The 19,344-nt window shown below is 37.5% G+C and overlaps 1 long non-coding RNA gene across 2 annotated transcripts; it reads right to left on the reverse strand.

Moving 5' to 3' along the window:
- Positions 1-560: 560 nt before the first annotated feature.
- Positions 561-19,001, reverse strand: LOC120479046 (uncharacterized). Of its 2 annotated transcripts, XR_016148094.1 has the most exons (6): positions 18,689-19,001; positions 9,541-9,766; positions 3,776-3,868; positions 3,660-3,684; positions 3,507-3,570; positions 561-2,656 (listed from the first exon to the last, which is right to left on the reverse strand). It is a non-coding gene; the product is annotated as an uncharacterized LOC120479046 (long non-coding RNA). The 2 variants fall into 2 exon arrangements; XR_016148093.1 differs by lacking the exon at positions 3,776-3,868 and having other exon boundaries at positions 18,689-18,996.
- Between the last annotated feature and the right edge of the window lie 343 nt (positions 19,002-19,344).

Consider the following 19,344-nt stretch of genomic DNA (forward strand, 5'->3'; position numbering starts at 1 on the left):
ATCAACTTCGCTTGCAAGTTACTCATTAACTTCAGTGCAGTTACTTATCATTTCACATGCAGCTACTCATAAACTCCGCTTACAAATTACTCATCAACTTTCAGATGCAGTTCCACATCAACTTTCTCATGCAGTTACACATAGACTTTCACATGCAGTTACCGGTTAACTTCGCTTGCAGTTACTCATTACCTTTCACATGCTTGCTACTCGTCTTTCACATGCAAGTACTCATATCTTTCACATGCAGCTACTCGTTACCTTTCGCATGCAGCTACTGGACATTTTCTGATGCAGTTACATATCGATTTTCACTGCAGTTACACATTAGCTTTCGCATGCAGTTACACATTAACTTTCACTGCAGTTACTCGTTGCCTTTCGCATGCAGCTACTCATTAACTTCGCTTGCAAGTTACTCATTAACTTCACGTACAGCTACTCACCATTTCACTGCAGTTACACGTTAACTTCGCTTGCAAGTTACTCATACTTTCACCTCAAGTTACTCGTACTTTCACCTGCAGTTACACATTAATTATCACACGCAGTTACACATATGACTTTCGCAAGCATTTACTCAATAACTTTCACCAGCAGTTACACATTAACTTCCACTTGCAGCTACTCATAAACTTCATCTGCAGATACTCATCAACAGTAACATGCACTTTACTCACCGACTTTCACCTGTAGTTACACATAGACTTTCACTGCAGTTACACATCGACTTTCACAGCAGTTACTAAATAACTTTTACATGCAGTTACACATTAACTTTCACATGCAGTTACTCATTAACTTTCACATGCAGTTACACATTAACTCTCACATGCAGTTACACATTAACTCACATGTAGATTAGGGGTGTGCGATATGACGATTTTTAATCGTGGACGATTAAAATGTCTCCACGATCTGCTTTTGAAGAAATATCGTAGTATCGTGTTACAGTGCATTCTATCAGTTCAGTTCTGGCGCCCCGTCTCAACTGTACAACGCGACGTATAGCCTACACATCACACGTTAATGAACAGGTACGGGACACTGCAATTCACAAAAGTTCATTACTTGCATAAGCCTTGCCGGTTAAACATTTAATTCACGCGCTGATGCGCTGTTTTAACGTGCGCTTTCCTGACCGCAAACCCCCGACGCTCACAGGCACTAGAAGCCTGTCAAACAGCGCCTGAATACTGGACTAAGTTATCTCTCGAGTCTTATTACGCTAATACTGTTAAATACACACAATGTTTACATAAACAGACTATGTCTAAAGTGAAAGCAAACATTTGAGAGAATATCTGGTGTAATATGCGTCTATATTAAACGCGTCGCGTGCTGGTCTAAAAGCCACAGGAATAAATAGTAGCCTACTGCCGCTTGTCCTTAAAGGGATAGTTCACAAAAAAAAAAAAAAAAAAAAAAATCTGTCATTATTTACTCACTCTAATGTTGTTCCAAACCTGTATTAATTTCTTTCTTGTGCTGAACACAAAAGATGATTTTTTTTTTTAATGTGGGTAACCAAACAGTTGCTGGTCCCCATTAACTTCCTGGAGAGAACCTATAAAAAACTATAGGGGGACCAGCAACTGTTCGGTTACCCACATTATTCAAAATAACTTTTATTTTCAACAGAAGAAAGAAACTTATTCGGGTTTAAAACATCTTGAGAGAGTAAATTGAGACCATTTTCATTTTTGAGGGAACTATCCCTAAAAAACACAAGGAGAAAATCACTCTGACTGAGAACTTTAATAGTAGCTTTAATAAGAATCAATAATTTATTCAGTGAAGTCTATGTAGTGTTTTAATTTCATATTTGTTAATTTAATCACTTTCTTCAATGCTACTGCTAAATACACCTACTGCATCTGAAAAAATAACGTGCTATTTATTTAATTTGAATATTAATTTGTGTAATGTTTATCTTGTCTTATTTTTTTAATAACAAAGAAAATAATGACAAAGATTTTTATCTTTACCACTGGCCTAAATGTATGCCTTTCTTTTTTTATTTTGTTACCTAAGGCTTTGTTTTTAACATAGGGACATTAGTTTGGCTGTAATGAACAGCCACTTGCAAAATATTAAAACCAACTTGAAAAAGAATCGTGATAAAAAATCGTGATCGTGATTTTCCTAAAAAAATCGTGATATTATATTTTTGCCATATCGCCCACCCCTAATGTAGATACACATTAACTTTCACATGCAGTTACACGGTAACACTTTACAATAAGGTTCGTTAGTTAACATTAGTTAACTACATTAGTTAATATGAACTAATAATGAATAGCACATATACAGCATTTGTTAATCTTTGTTAATGTTATTTTCAACATTTACTAATACTTGATTAAAATCTTGTTAACATTAGTTAATTCACCGTGAACTAACATGAACAAACAATGAACAGCTGTGTTTTCATGAACTAACATTAACAAAGATGAACAAATGCAGTAACAAATGTATTGCTCATGGTTAGTGCACGTTAGTAAATACATTAACTAATGAACCTTATTGTAAAGTGTTACCAGTTACACATTGTCGGTTAAAAACAAGAAAGTGGCTAGTAAAAACGTCGAGTGGCTGGTCGATTTTGAAATCCACAGTGGCCGCCGGTGGACAAAAGAGTTGATTTCCATCCCTGCTTGGTAATGTCAAGGTGTCATAACAAAGACATCTCAAACAATGTCATATTTGCATTAAAACTTTCATAACTGAGCAAAAGACACTTAATGACAGTTGTCACAAACATGCATAAACCTTCCTTCATATTCATAATACATCATGTTAGTCTTATGCATACCCCTTCAAGTAATGTGTTACCAAAGAATGACTCTGAGACAGTTCATAAGAGAAACGTGTGCAGTATTCCGTGTTGCAAGAATGCTGTCTTGACGAAGCCTAACTTGCTTCATAAATGTAATATATTTTTTAATATTTAATTTATCAGTCAGAGCAGGAATCAAGGCTACATTCGAATAAACAAAGCCAGCGGAGCGATTATCTCTGTCCATCTTGAGGAATGAAAACGGTTGAACCAAAGAACGTATATTGACAAGAAGTGAACGCTCCATTGCAACACAAGTATTTTGCAGTATTATCTTATATTAATGACCGTTGAAACAAAACTATGTAAACAAAAAAAAAAAACACAGCCACTGTTCAAAGTGGCAATTAAAGTTATAGGATAACGGACACAGCGCATCAATGATCATCATGTTTGTAGCATGATCCAGGGGATTAAAACGTACAAAATATATTTCAGGCCTAATGGAGTTGGTAACTAATATAAGTAGTAAATGTGTAAAGTTGCATACAATGGAAATACCATAGACTGTAAAAAATATGGACAAAGCGTCTGTGACGTCACTCATAGACTTTCTGAAGAACAGGTTTGAGGCTGTTTATGGGGGGTATGGGTGGCACCATATTAGAAAATCTTGAGAAATACAAAATACAAATGTTCAGAAATACAAATGTTTCAGAAAGGATACAGAGATGCGTCGTGTCAGATCATGGCCAAGACGTCCAATTCCACTCGGTGCAGCCCGTTATCAGCTGTCAATCAAAGTTAACCGCCCTTATTTTTCATACATTTTACATCCAAATACGATCTAAACTAACGAGTTAGAAAAAAATTCACTCACCTCACAGTTGTCAGGCACTCAGAACCTATCGAAAAATACAATAAAAGTCAAACTGTAAACATATGAATTGATGCTGTGAAAACGGACATTTTAATGTGAGGTCTATGGATATTCACCCCCTTTTGGGACCGGCCTCTAGCGGATTTTCGATGGATTGCAGTTTTTCCCACTTCCGGGTAGGCTTCATTTTTCAGATTAGAATTTTGCCGCTTGGGAAAAATTAGAAGAAAAAACTACCTCAAAAAACTGTTATCTATGCTGTTGTCCAGTAACTCCAGTTGGAATTTTCACCCCAAAATGGCGGCCCCGCTCCTGAAGCGCCACCTAGTGGCTTTTACCAAAAAAGCATCAGAGTTTTGCTTCTTGTTCTTCTATACTCTTTGGTTGAACTCTGACCAATAAGAGGATCGTTTTATACATGTGGCTTGCATAAACACATTTTGGTACGCTTTGAAATGTTGCCTTGTGAAAGCAAACCGAACGAGTAAAAAATTAAATCCGTGCTTCAGAACACAGAAAATGACCTACAGGTATGAAAATGCAGTCCTACACTGCAACCTATGGCATGAGTTGGGCTTTGCTTATCAGGTTTTCAGATAATCAAGTCATTTTGTGTGAAAAGACAATGGTCATGAAAACAGTAGACTTCCTTTTGGAAAAAAATACTTTTGGCATTTGGTTGGAGAGACAGTGCTCACAGAAGGCACATGCAAACTTTCTTTCTCAATTGGCTCATTTTGGCTTTCATGGGCTCTATAATAACATTTTCTACTAGGGCTGAACGATTTTGAAAAATTGCGATTTTTTTTAACCAATATTGCGATTGCGATTTAATATGCGATTTAAAAAAAAGTTCTTTACCTTCTGTATTAGTCGACAAAGACAAGCAATAAATCATTGTACAGTAGAGATGGGAATCTTTAGATAGCTCATGATCCGATCTAATTAATTAATCTTAATAACTCTTAAAATATGCATTTAATTACTTGTGTAAAAACACATACTTTAAAAAATAAAAAACATTTAATTAAACCAATTACATGTTAAGAATTTTAAAATAGGCTATATAAAATAATATAGCTTCAAAATATAAAAGCTAGTAAATAAAGAGAAACAAAAAAAGCATTACAAGCAATTAACAAAGAGTGGTCTCAGTATTTAAAAGTAGGCTGTCTGAATGTTTTTCATTCAAGAGCTGGAGTGATTTCCCCTCAGTTTAGATATGATAAGCTGCATTCACACTAATGCATCTCTTTTGAAATTGTAAATGTGGTTTGTCCTGTTGGTTTAAGATATAACTGACCGTGTTCACATTAATTTCGTGTCATAAAAGCATTTTGACATGCAAGTACATTTAACCTAGTGTTGTCACGGTACCAAAATTTCAGTATTCGGTACCGATACCAGTTAAAATTCACGGTTCTCGGTACCAATTTCGGTACCAAAGCTTAGTTTAAATTTACATATATTTAAGTGTTTATCACGGTTACAAGTATGGAAACTGTACATTCGTATTATAAACACTTTAGAAAAAGATTAGATAAAATGACCTAAAATAAACAATAGTATACACTAACACATTTTTAAAGTTGTTTGTAAAGTTTTAATCCATTATTTATTTAATGCACAATGAATTAAGTGAACAAACATGAACAATCAGGTGTTTGTAATAAATAACATTTTCAAACATTAATTAATGTTGTAAAAATATATTGTTCACTCAATGTGTTGATAACTAAGTAATGTTTATGAATGGTATCTTTGTAGCATTACCATAAAACATGTTTTATTTGACTTGACTGTCCTTTTATTAATCTAAAACTGAATTCATATTTAATTTTAAAAAGGCTTTTTAAACCTGCTGAGTTATAAAGGCAAGAATACGCCTAGAACTGGCACTGACATTAAATGACAATACTAATACCAGTAGTACTCTGGTGTCGGGTAGATACTACTGTGCTCATGTACTCGTAAAACTACCCCGAAAGCACTTTAGAGGCCGTTCACATGTCGCGCGTGTTTTTTATTATATTTTTGCGCGTGCTTATTCTTTCCAAAGCGCTTGCTCTCACGCGGCGTCTGTCGTTGCTATGCAACGCCAACGAGTTTTTATTAGGAGCGCGCTTGAATCACGCCTATATTTGAAATTGCAAATTTGCATGTAATCGGCCTCTTATGGCAACGTGACATTAGTAGGGCTGCAACTAACGATTACTTTGATAATCGATTAATCGGACGATTATTTTTTCGATTAATCGATTAATCTGATAAAAAATTATATTCCTTTTTTTTTATTATAACAAAATAAAACCCTAAAAACCACACTCTTTTGTGTGTTAAACTTCATTATAAAGAAAAACAACAAATAAAAAAAATATATATGACCATAACCTATGACAAAAATGCTATTGTAAACTAGATTAGTGGATAAGTCAGCAAAACTTAGCCAAGAAAAATCACAAGTGCACAATAATTTTATAAAATCTGAACATTTAGTGAAAAAAACATTCCTTAGTGGGGAACAAATAAGAGACAATAAGTGTAGCACTAACTATGGTAAAATGTACACATTGCTCTTTGTATTCTTGTTATACATTCATGAAAAACATCGTAAAAATCAGATGCACAACTGTTTTAAATGTAAAGCACAGCTGTTTAGTGAGGAAGCAAAATATAATAGATAGGACAGAACAAGAAAGGCTATTAATAAGCTTTCATTGCGCAAAAGTATTATGACATGATCATGAAAGAGCTGCACAAAGTGCTTATGCGCATCGCGAGCGCTGAATAATGCGCTTGAAGCAACACGGAGTCACAGGGCGGCGCGCAGCTCTTCAGTGTCCGCCGCATTAAAGTTAAAAGCACCAAGGAAAGAGAAAGGCATATTGACTGTGTATTATACAGTATCTATGCAATAGTTTATTAAGCCTTTTCTTTTAACAGTTTTAAATTTCAGTTAGGCTACTGTGCACGTGAAGAACAAATATACTGCGCCGACTTTACTATAGTGTTGTGATCTAACAGACACTCAGTAGAAAGTGATTAAGTTACAGCAATAAAAGTCTAGCAAGATAGAAAAACCATCATAGACCTTTATCTACGGATCAATTATAATAATAACATTGAATCATCTTGGAAAGAGATCATCATGCTAACTGTTGTAACGCGACGCGCTGTTTGAACACCGAATAGAGAATGACTGACAGCCGCAGTGGAGGGAAAAAGCTTAGGTTAACTTGAATTTAATGACTTAAATATACATTTCTATCTCACATTATACTATAGTATGGCTTCATAAAGTATACACGATTAACGTAGGTCACCTATTATGGTTTTAAAACGGCGAATTTGCCGAAAGGTGAATGATTTTCGTGTATGCTGCATATTGATAGCGGTTTCCTGATGCCTGCAAATTAGTTCAAACTCACGAATCAAGAGCGCGCATGCGAGACAGAAGATAATGTGCTCCAAACCGTCCGTGTTGCGCGCGCGAGACAGGGTAGAGCGGCGAGGGAGAGAGACTGCATGTGCGCCTCATGAAGCGCATGTAAGAAGCGCATGTTCCATGTAAACAATCCCCGTGACGTAATCAGAGCAACTAATCGATAATGACATTCGTTGACAACGATTTTCATAATCGATTATAATCGATTTTATCGATTAGTTGTTGCAGCCCTAGACATTAGCCTAATCCAAAATGTTTCCATATGTGGCTCTTTCCTCCTTTCGTTTCAACAAGTGGATTCAGAGAGAGAGCGAGCCATATCAGCGTTATGAAGAGGACGCAACTGTGCACGTTTCAGACATCGCGTCTAGAACAGAACTGGATTAACCTGGTACTCGGTACCTAGAAAAGCTGGTACCGTAACATTTTTTTTTTTTAGTACCGACTTGGTACCGAAGTACCGAGTTTTTTGACAACACTAATTTAACCAATGAGTCGCTTACGGCCGCGTGCACGAGCGCTCTTCACAAAGCACGCGTTAGTATTTTAAAATGAAATCAGCCTTCTCAGTGATTTTCAATGGTTTTAATATATATATAAGCCAACTGCATTCCAAAAGACATAAATAATGCCTCTGTGAAGCATTTGTAAAGAAAATTCCCACGGGAGAGAACGCGCACTGCAAGTGTAACGTTATAAACATCAAGCAAAGCGGCAAAACCTGTTCAATGAAGCCCGCGAATGTCCTTGTAATTCGGTTCAATCCCGAACTTTATGAAATAACGCTCCTATGTTTCGGAAGGTTCGAGCGGTGTCGTGTGTGTGAGTGAGGAAGAGAGAGAGCGAGAGAGCGAGAAAATAGAAGCAAGCAGAACGGTTCGTTTCTAAAGCACGCGCAGCGTCATCACGCATCTGTGTTTAAAAACTAAGCTCAGACTTGATTCTGAAATACTCTGAATCGATCCAGGATTGTTGAGGAGAGAATAAATAACACAATATCACATACATTAAAAATAAACTGTTCTTTTCTGAACGCCAAACCGCGTAGCGTGGCAAGTTGATGCTTTTATCTTGCAGACTGCTTTTCTCTCGCGTGTCACGTGACCAGTGTAATCGCAGCTCTTGCGATTACAAAATCGCGTTTCATCATATCGCGATTTTATCGCAAATGCAATTAATCGTTCAGCCCTATTTTCTACCTCATGAATTTCGCTGAATATGAAATGAATATCTTCATAAATGGATATTAAAGGCTTTAGCTGTGCTTTGCCGCTGCAGTATAATAGAAACCCACATTTTGCTTAAGCCGAACAATAACTCCTGGCAAATAAACCGTCGAGGTATAAAACAGTTAACGGTAAAGCTGTAAACGTGCATGGGAGAGAGCAGACCTTGCCTATATCAGAGCAACTCAAAATTTCGACCCAAAAAAAACGACAGTGGTACCCCTGTGGGTTTTTTTTGGTGCGAAAGAATAAGTTTCTCCAATCTTCTTGAAACTCTGGATTCTGATAGAGGGCCATGAGACTTAGACCTGAGTGCAAAAATGGAGGCTCCAGACCCTTCCAGAGCTGAGATATTGAGATCCCACTTAGCATTTATGCCATTATAAATATCTCAATATGTCAGCACTGGAAGGGTCTAGAACCTCCATTTTTGCACTCAGGTCTAAATCCCATGGCCCTCTATCAGAATCCAGAGTTTCAAGAAGATCAGAGAAACTCAAAATTTCGACTCCAAAAAAAAAAAAAAACGACAGTGGTACCCCTGTCGTTTTTTTTTTCGGTGCGAAAAAATAAGTTTCTCCAATCTTCTTGAAACTCTGGATTCTGATACAGGGCCATGGGATTTAGACCTGAGTGCAAAAATGGAGGTTCTAGACCCTTCCAGAGCTGAGATATTGAGATCCCACGTAGCATTTATGCCATTGGGTTCGTGGACGGTGGAATTATGGGACGGCGCTTGGTGCTACGGACTCAGGGGCCCTAGCTGAGTGCAGTAAAATAGTTTTTATCATGACAGGAACTTTAATTAAAATGTCCAAAAAAAAAAAACACTACCCAAATCCCCATTCAATAGATTGCCGGTGGGATCGCGTCTAATTGCAGCTTATTGCATGAACTGCGGAAAAACTTTAAAAATATATAGTGGGCTATTGGACAAATAGTGGGTTTGTGGGATGGAAGCATGGCCTGGGAGTGGTAACGGGACGTTTGGTAAATATAGTGGGTTATTGGACAAATAGTGGGTTCGAGGGGACCGGTCAGTGGGCGGGGGGCCGGTCGCCCTTACGAAGCGGTGGTCGGATGGAGACCTCCAATGATTCCACGCTCATTCACGGCATCATCAAGCTATGCCTTTGTTTAGAATAAGCGACTTCTAGTGGCGAAACTTGCATACTGTGCCTTTAATACAGAATCAAGAATTAACACCAACCTCTTTGTTCTTCAGTATGTTTCATTCTGCAGTGTTCTGGATCTCATGTTCTCAGTGTCCTTCAATAAACTCTGTGTTTGTGTAAGCTCTTCCTGATGGTTTGATGCTCGTCTTCATTTGTAGCTGAGGGAAATATTCCAGCGTTTATTGGTGAACTGCAGTGGGAGGAGTTTCACTGAAGGAGGAGTTTCACTGGAGGAGGAGGAGCATCACTGAAGGAGGAGATCTGACAAAATCAATAAGAAAACACATACTGAGTTTGTTTTTATACTAATTTACACATTTTAAATGTTTATGCCCACCTTTTCTATCTAGTAAAGTAACTTTTTAGTTAATTAATCTCAAAGGTCTGATTTCACAGACAGGGCTTGGATTAAGCCAGGAATAGGCCTTTGATCAATTAGGGCAATTAAGTAGCTTTTGGGCTAGGGGTGTAACGATACCCTCATGTTAGGATTCGATATATATCATAATAGTGAACTCCGAATATCGAATGATATTGCGATACTGCAAGACATATGGTAAAAGGTAAACAAAGAAATTACTGTTGATTAAAATGCTAAATTTGGTATTACATTGGGAGTGGAAATGAAAAGGTTTGGACTTGGTGTTGGGAAACCAATGCACAGGACCACAGACACCAGAATAAAAAGAATTCATGATTCTGAAGCTGAAAATACAGAATTATATTTAGATGAATATGCTTGCAATGTTATTGGTAACATAGGACATTTGGCATTATCAGAACTGACAAATATCCCCCTCATTGCTTTATTATACTCAACATAATACAGTAGTTTAATGTAGTACCACCGACACTAAAACTCTATAAACTTGAATTTTTTTGCATACAGTAATTTTCATTTTGGGTGAACTACACTCAAAACCGTTTGTTACTATCCGCGCAATGCCCTGAACACACACTAAATGTAGACTATCTTGAATACCGCATTGGAGCGTATCCTATCATGCATTAGGTGCGGGAACTCGCATGCCCCGAAATCACAAGATGATGAGGAAAACATTCCACTGCAAGTTAAATGAACTACATTTTACATGTAATTTGGTAGAAAAACACATTGTTAAAGGTGCCATCTGTAAAAATTGAGGTTAAAATATCCCAAAAATGAGCAACACGCATCAAAAGATTGAGAAGAAATAAGGTTGATGATGTCATTAAAAAACTGACAAGTAATAGTGCTGCCGAGATATTAACCTGAATTAGCATGCTAAATTACTAGCCCCGGCCCGGCAGGTGTCGTAATACCAGTTTCGACCATGGGAGGCGGTATGCGGGCGGGCAACGTTACCACCAGCCAAACTGCAGTACACGAGTAAGTCGCGCTCGCGCCAGCTTGTGTGTACTTGAACCTGACGTCAGTCGTGTGGAAAATACAGCCCACTACTACATTTCAGTTCAGGGAAGAGTTAAAAAAAAATGATTGGTCGATATTATGCATGAGGAATACATTTTGGTAAGTTGTAGCATACTGTATCTTTCAACAGTGTTCGTGTTCTTTTACCATTAGCTAGTAGAGATGATCGGTTCACGTGCGCTAGGGATCTGTCGTGTAAAGCGCCAATACTGTATTTATTGTTTGAATTGCGTAATAAAATGAACAGAATCTGAGAGCTGACATCGGTCTCCGTGTCCTTTTCTGTGCATGACAAAAATGTGTGGCGTGAAAGTGTGTGAAAAGTGTTGTGAGAGTTGGCAGCTCTGAAAGACGCTAGCTTGGTCCACATCAGGGAATTGCTGTCTGTCAAATTAATTCAAACTAATGATAAAAATGTAATATGAACAAATCGAATATCATAAAACTAGAAATAATAGCCTGGGCTTTAATTTTCCCATATCGTCGAAATGCACCGACTTGTCTATGAGACGGCCCTTATAATTTAGTATTGAGATGTTGTTCATTAAGTCTCTAATCTCTGAAAATCTCCAAATGCTCCACGTGAAACTGCGGTCTTCCAACCTTTTACTATCGCGTCAATTGATTTGATTAATATGCACGAGGGAGACAGAGCAACACAGCACTCGCCCATATTGTTTGAAGACATGAGAGAGCGCGTGGCCGTGGAGGTATTTCTGGAGGTATACTGCCCCCATCTGGTATGAAACATGTTGTATGATTTGATTTTAAATCCCATTTGGCACCTTTAAAGTGTCATTATAATGTTGCAAAGATGAGTATGGTATGTGTATTTTGTACATTTGCAGCTGCTTTTTAAATCACTTAATTAAAAGCACCATATTTTTTAATTATGCCTTTTGTTACATTGGGACTACTAACCAGACATTGTTGATTTTAAAATGCAAAGAATTGAAAATTTAAATAAAGCTCTGTAAACACTTGCATTTTTGTGTCCCATTGGGTAATCAAAAGTTCTAGTCATCACACCTACTTGAACACTTGGGCTAAATGCAGGAAATACCTACATCGTGCAAGTACACAAGTGCAAAGACCGCAAGTGTGGTCCTTCAAAAAACAAAAACATTACTAATGTGCATCTTGAGACAAAACAATAGCACTGACATTTTAAAATGCACTGACATTTTGCTGCTAGAAACAGATTGTTACAGACTGTATACTGAAAGAATAAAAGTGGTCTAATGTTAAAATATTATTTCTCAAATGATACAGTAAAATTGCAGGAACATAAAGACTAATGAAACCCATCTTTATCAAACATTGTAATTCGCCGATATGAATAGTTAATTTTCTACAACTATGTTACACATCTAGAAAGGAGCAGACGTCGTTTCTGGTGCAACACATTTTATATTGGGGCTTTGCATGCAATCCTGCAAGACAGATTTAACAGTACACGGTCAATCATCAGTGGAGCATCTCAATTTGGTGTGTTATCTGCTCGTCTCTGCATTAACTGCTATATTGTGCGCATTCTCACATTCAGTATGACATTTAATAATTGCTCATTATAACATTCCCTGTTGCTCACTAACCTAAATTAACATACAGTTTGCAAATCAAACATGTGAACATACAGTATATCTCGCCCCATATCAAAAATAACAAATAACCCTCGTTAAACTTAATTTGAACCTATACATTTCCCTTTGTCTGTTAAACACTTTCCAAAGTACATACATTCTCTTTCTCAGCATGACTTGTTTACTCTAAATAACACATTACACTTTAATGTTCTCTCATGTCACATTTCACGACTCTTTTATATCATTATTGAGCAAATCACTTTGTTTGAGTTTCACGTATACCGTGAAACCGTGATATTTTCTGAGACGATTATCATACCGTGAAAATCTCATACCGTTACAACCCTATTTCTAACAATGGAAAGATTAATGCAAATGGGTGGAGTTGCTAGGGCTGTAACATATACGATATAAAATCGAAATCGCGATACTCAGGTCCACGATACTGTATCGCGATGTGAGAAGGCAGAATCGCGATACACCCCTTCCACCTCCCAGTTATCTTTCCCATCCAGATCCAATGCTATCTTTGAATTACTATTTATATTATTTGAAGTTAACATTATAAAATATGTAGACCTACACCACAAAACTAGTTGAGGTTAAATTAGCCAAAACTGAAATCCATCAAAATAATACATTCTCAGAAAATGCATTTAATACCAATATATTGACACTTCTGTTTATATGTTTTATGTTTATAGTAGGGGTGTAACGGTACACAAAAATCACGGTTCGGTACGTACCTCGGTTTTAAAGTCACGGTTCGGTACGTTTTCGATACAGCAAAAAGAAAGAAATGCCAGAGAACTTTCCTATTTGTTTAAAGAAAAAATATTTTTAAATAAGTGTGAGATAGATCTTGAAACTTTCAGGTTTATAAATAGGGGTCATCTTTGAAGGATGAACAAATAATGTTTTGGTCATCACATTAAAAATAACATTTAAATATATATTTATTTATATAATATTTGAATTTTAAAGTGCTGGAAAAAGATGTGTGAAGTACTTGAAAGCATTTCCCATTCCAGCCAAACTGGTTCCGTCTTACTATATTAAATCCATGGTGAATGTTGCTGGTCTGTGGACGTAAAGTACTAGTTCATTCACGGCACAATGTTTCTCCTGGTTTCCATGACAGCGCTGTTTGATCTAATAGAGATCTACGGTTAATAACGTAGAAATGTGAATGCATCTCACTAGATCTCACAGCGATGTTATTACCTCAGTGGCGAATTCAAATGTTTTCTTTACCGGATCCCTTAGCGCGGTGTGGTAACAGTGTTGCTTGAGGCCACCCTTAAAAATATTCTTGTTTGCCGTAACCCGACCGACCCTGTCAATTTAGAGCCGACCCAATTTTTTATTTTTTTTCCTTTTTGTCCGACCGACTTGCCGATTGTAACTTGCGTTCAGACCGACCGATTTTTTTTTTTTACTCTTCAAACGACTAATTCAAATTCAATAAAAAAATATTAATTATATTTTAGTTAGTATTGTGAAAGTTGCTTGTGTCTACATAGCCTACAAACGTAGGCTACGTTCTTTATTAAACAAAAACCCGTGGCGTCATATTCATCAGATTATGTTTACACTAGGGCTGCACGATTAATCGAAAAAAAATCACGATCTCGATTCAAACATAAATGCGATCTCCTTTCTTAATGATGGCGATTCACTTCCGTGTATTTCCCTGCATTCAGATCATGCTGCATTTACGCGTTATATTGGTCACACTCACACAAAAACAAAACAATAATTCACAAATCAATCATGCGGACGTTTCATCAGGGAATGTCTAAATTAAAGTTGTTGCACGTGAGCAGCGCATATTTTTTTTGGGCTTGCATGTTAATCAAAGTATTCACCGGGTGCAGGGGCAGCGCGTGAGCAGCAGTGAAACGCGCGCTCAATTAAAGTGAAAGCACACTTTTGAGGGACAAAATTAATGATTTCACTCAAAAAGTAGTTTCACACAATGTCTAGTCAGTTTTAACAAGAACTGAAGTACCTTAAAACTTATATAAAAATAATAGCCGAGTCCCATAGACGCCTGTATCTTTTACACGCCTGTGTGGCTGCAGGTTTGGGTAAATAAAAGCTCGTCTCAAATAGGGCGGGTCTGTTTTTTAATTTCGGTTTGTTAATCTTCTAAAACCGTCAGATCGTCTGCTTTTTGGAGGCCGCTTTAGCACATATTAGTCCCGCCAAATTCTAGTTTGATCGGCGAGTGATGATGTAGAATAGAAACTGCTGCGCTTGAAAGGGCGGAGAGAGAGAGAGAGAGAGGGAGAGAGAGAGAGAGAGAGAGAGAGAGAGAGAGGTCTTCAAACAACACGAAAGTTTGGAAAACCGCAGTTTCACATAGAGCATTTTGGAGAGTTTTAGATATGAAGACTCAAATATTTATAGAAGATTTAGGCTACCCATTTAAACTTGTTTGTAATTATTCAGTTTGGGTGAAAGTGTGATGTCTAATTTAAAAAAAAAGCTATAGTAAACTAGCCAGAAAATATTAAATATAGCCTACACTTACTTTTACAGTAGTTCATGACTAATACACAGACAGCTACATAGGCTAGCCCCAAAGAACCAGCTTAAACAATTTAGATTTTTTTTTTTGTTACTGCACGTTATTAGACTGTCTTATGTTTTTTTTTTTTTTACTTGAGTGCAATACATTTTGGATGGAAAAAAAAAGAGAATCGTGTAAGAGAATCGAGATCTCAATTCCCATGGAGAAAAATCGTGATTCACATTTTAGCAAGAATCGTGCAGCCCTAGTTTACACCATTGGTTTAACGTTACGCGTGTCACTATATGGCTTGAACGTTCGCTCGTTTCAGTGTTCCCGCTTGGTACCCGGTATTAAAAGGGCAACGGGGCTGAATATAAACCATTTCTATATATAATAAAAATATTAAACAATTTGTCTGTGATGCAATTTTGCTATTCGCAGTCCAGAAGAGAGAGCGATCTCTCACCCGGAGCCACAGCGAGCACAGCACGACAGCCCTGCTTAATGAGTGACAATGAGGACAGAACGTGGTTACCTACACTTTAGATCTGGGATATTATTCTAATTGTATTTTAGATTTCCGCTTTCAAAGATTATAAAAAGAAGATATTTGAGATGAAACCATTACAGACGCATTCTGTCTAGCGCAACTTCCTTCCCTTCACAGCGTTGCGCTGTCATTTCTTCCTAAAACCCAAACGTACCGTCAGAATCAGCACGATCGGTGATTGTTGTAAAATGCAGTCTGTACTGTTGCTAAACTGCGGACACGTTCAATCATTAAAAGAGCTATTAAAAGTACAAAAGTCTGCGCAAAACACGTTGTTCACGACGCGCGCTCCGAAATGCACTAAAACGAGACAAGAAAAGTAGGCTATAGCCTCGTTTTGGGCTTGATGTGCGCATCTAAACCATCAAATATACATAAAATATAAAATGACCTGCTCTGAGATTCATTTAAACACAGTTTATGTCTTAATTGGACGTAAATAGTTGGTAAAAATTATGGTGCATCAGTCATCTATTACAGTAGAGTTCTGCATTCGGTCTTAAAGGGGCAGTAGTCTAATAAACGTGACGATTGAGCCAATGCGAATCAAACAACAAAAGGCAGATAAAAATCACTCACAGCTCTTGAATGAATAACTTAAACTTTAATAACCATTAATCTAACTATGATAAACTATGCAGTGTCATTTTACATTTGATTACTAGCTAAATTAAATTTCTTTTCAGAGAGAGCGACAGACTTAACTGAAAAGTAGCTAATTTTAGACCTTCCTGAAATTAAAGCACTGTGTATATAGGCTAATTTGTATCTTTGTTTAATTGTATTCTTTGTTTGACCATGTGTTTGTACTTGTTTTTGCTTATCTCATGTATATATGCATAACAAATAGATATATTATACATTTTGTGACTAGCCTAAAATGTAACTGGTCATATTTTGCATTAACACCTAGCGGTGGATCCACAGTTTGAAGACCCAGTCAGTGACGTCACAATATGCATTTTTTTTTTTTTAATTCACGATCACCATCTCCAAAATTGTACCTTTTTTTTTACACTGAATCTTGGAGAAAAAAAAATATAGACCTACCTACCGACCCTTTTTTTAAAAAAAATTGCTGTTACTGCAAACCAAAATATTTTTAAGGATGGCCTGATCGAGATCGGCTCGCGCTGCACAGATGTTGCTGGTCCGAACTGATAAACGATCCGTGAAGCACATAACGAGGAGCGCAGTTTCGTTCTGCTTTCATTACGCTTGCCATTTGGATGTTGCGCAACGTTGTGTTGGCCGCGTCAGCACGAATTTTGCCGGCAAGAAAAATGGTCCAAGCAATCGTTCGGTTTGTATGCGTACCGAACCGGAAGCCTCGAACCGAAACGGTTCAATACGAATACATATACCGTTACACCCCTAGTTTATAGCCTACTCCCTTAATAAAATCCAGTACGTCCACACATTAGAAAAATACAAGTCTACACTTGCATTTTATATTTAATATGAAGGAAACACACGCGTACATGGACGCGACACAAAACATCTTTAATATTTAGGTAGCAAAAATATAGCCTATATTTTTTATAATTCTGTAAATTACACTGTACAAACCAAAATAAATACTAGGCTGCCCACCGAATATATTTATATATTTATATTTACCATATATAGGGCGCACCAGATTATAAAGCTCATAAGATACTGCAGTCAAACGTTTGACTGGGTTTGCGTTATGCATCCACTATGTGCTAAAGGCTAAAGAGAATGTAGCGAGTGCGCGGCGCCGGAGGTGAGGCGTTTATTTAGTAAGCATGAGCGCGCTGAAGCGGGCACGTACATTCGCAGCCTGACCCATATGAGTATTCAATGTGCGAGGCTCGCTAACAGCAACAGTTGGCTGTTTTGAATGAGACGACACGGTTACCGTGAACAACGGGGAGCGCTTTATGCGCGAGCAGCACCGGGGACAGTGGGTCTGTTAAGAGTGAGCGCTCGTGAGCGGGCATGTGATTTACACACATAAAAATACGTACTACTTTTTTTTTCTTCGTCATTTTCTTTGCTTTATTTGTGGTAGTCCAGTGTTCCTCTTTATGTTTGGCGGTTTCGCCGGGTCCCGCATGGAAGTTAGAGAAAATAGAGGAGTCAACGGTTATATGACGCCATAAACGGGCGACGAAACGGAAATAAAGAAACGTCCCGTGTCTTCGAATTAAACTATTTCTCCGTATTTGAAAGTTGGTGGAAACTGTCGGGATAATGTAAATACACATCTAATAGAAATATATAACATAGATACAGTTATTTTTGCTATTTTTAAAGCAGAAAAAATACATTTTGTGGTTTTAAAATGATGGTACACGGCAACCTTTTCACGACTTCAAAGACAGACGCAGGTAATCGCACGCGCTCTGCTGATATATCTGGCTACACATCATCACCAAAATAAAACAGTCTTGTTATCATATTACATTATATACTTGTTTAACATGCAATACATGCATGAAGTTCAAAACAAGAAGGGTATAGCCTTATAAATAATATATAGTTGGAGCACAGAAAACAACCCAAAAGCAGCAGCCTACACTGCCTAGTTTAGTTTAATAATTTGCATAGTTATTATTGTTTTTTGGTGTTCAGATTCTATACGTTTCTCCAAATGTTATTTAATAAAAATACCTGTATATTTTTTCCTCTCAAAATCTATTTTTCAGCCCAAGCCTCGCCCCCGTGATAGAATCACGATACGAATCGAATCGTGGGTCAAAAATCGTGATACGAACCGAATCGTGGGTTTGGTGTATCGTTACAGCCCTAGGAGTTGCCCTTTAACTCTAATGTCCCCGCTGCGTGCAACTTGGGCAAAATGGCGGACACCCGCGAACTCCACGTGTGTTACTGAACTCGCGTCACTTAAACTATTATTTTACCCATCAATATCACACAACCTCTACATAACAGTACTGTCTTTCCATCTCCATTGCATAATACCAATTATCGTTTCACATACGAAGTTTCATTGCCGCGTTGTTTCTGATCACGCTCTATCCACGGGTGATAACAATTTCGTGCTCAAAACTTACGTTACTTAACATAAATCCTAAATACTCAAATACTAAACATAACTGTTCGTGGACCCATTTGACTTAAGTAATCTTACCTGTAAAAAAGATATAACAGTAGCAACACAGTCAATCATCAGTGCAGCATCTCTGCTAGTTGCACCGTACGTGGCCGCCATTTTGGATTTCTGATCCGTGGCGTGAGTGTGCGGTCGGACACTTCCGGTTTCGCTTTACGTCGCCGGTGTGGTGAAGAGATGGGCTGCGTCCGAAACCGCATACTTCCCTACTATATAGTAGGGAAAAAGCAGTAGGCGAGCGAATAAGTATGCCCGAATCCTAAGTATCCATAAAAGAGTAGGCGAGAATTACCAGAATGACGTACTAATTATCGCGAGATTCCGGCATACGTATACTTATATATCCCATAAAAGAGTAGGCGAGAAGTTCCCTTGATTGGTAGACATCCTGATGGACAGTGTGAATGTGGAGAAAAGGAAACAGTGGTGCATGTATTAATGCAGTGCAGGAGGTACTCTCGGCAAAGGAAGAAATTGTTCAGGGAACTGGGAGCAACAGGAGAAACTGTTTTTAATTTATGCTCTTTATTGAATTTGGACAGTTGGGAAAAATTAAAGAAATTGATGGAGTATTTGCGAAATATTGGAGTATATAAAAAGATATAATTTTTTTTTTTTTTTTTTTTTTTTTTTTTTTCCCGAGCAGTTTTCAAATTGTAAATAAAGATTAGAGA

This window comes from Pimephales promelas, chromosome 20 (assembly GCF_988280905.1).
Source record: "Pimephales promelas chromosome 20, fPimPro1.hap1.1, whole genome shotgun sequence".
Lineage (NCBI taxonomy): Eukaryota > Metazoa > Chordata > Actinopteri > Cypriniformes > Leuciscidae > Pimephales > Pimephales promelas.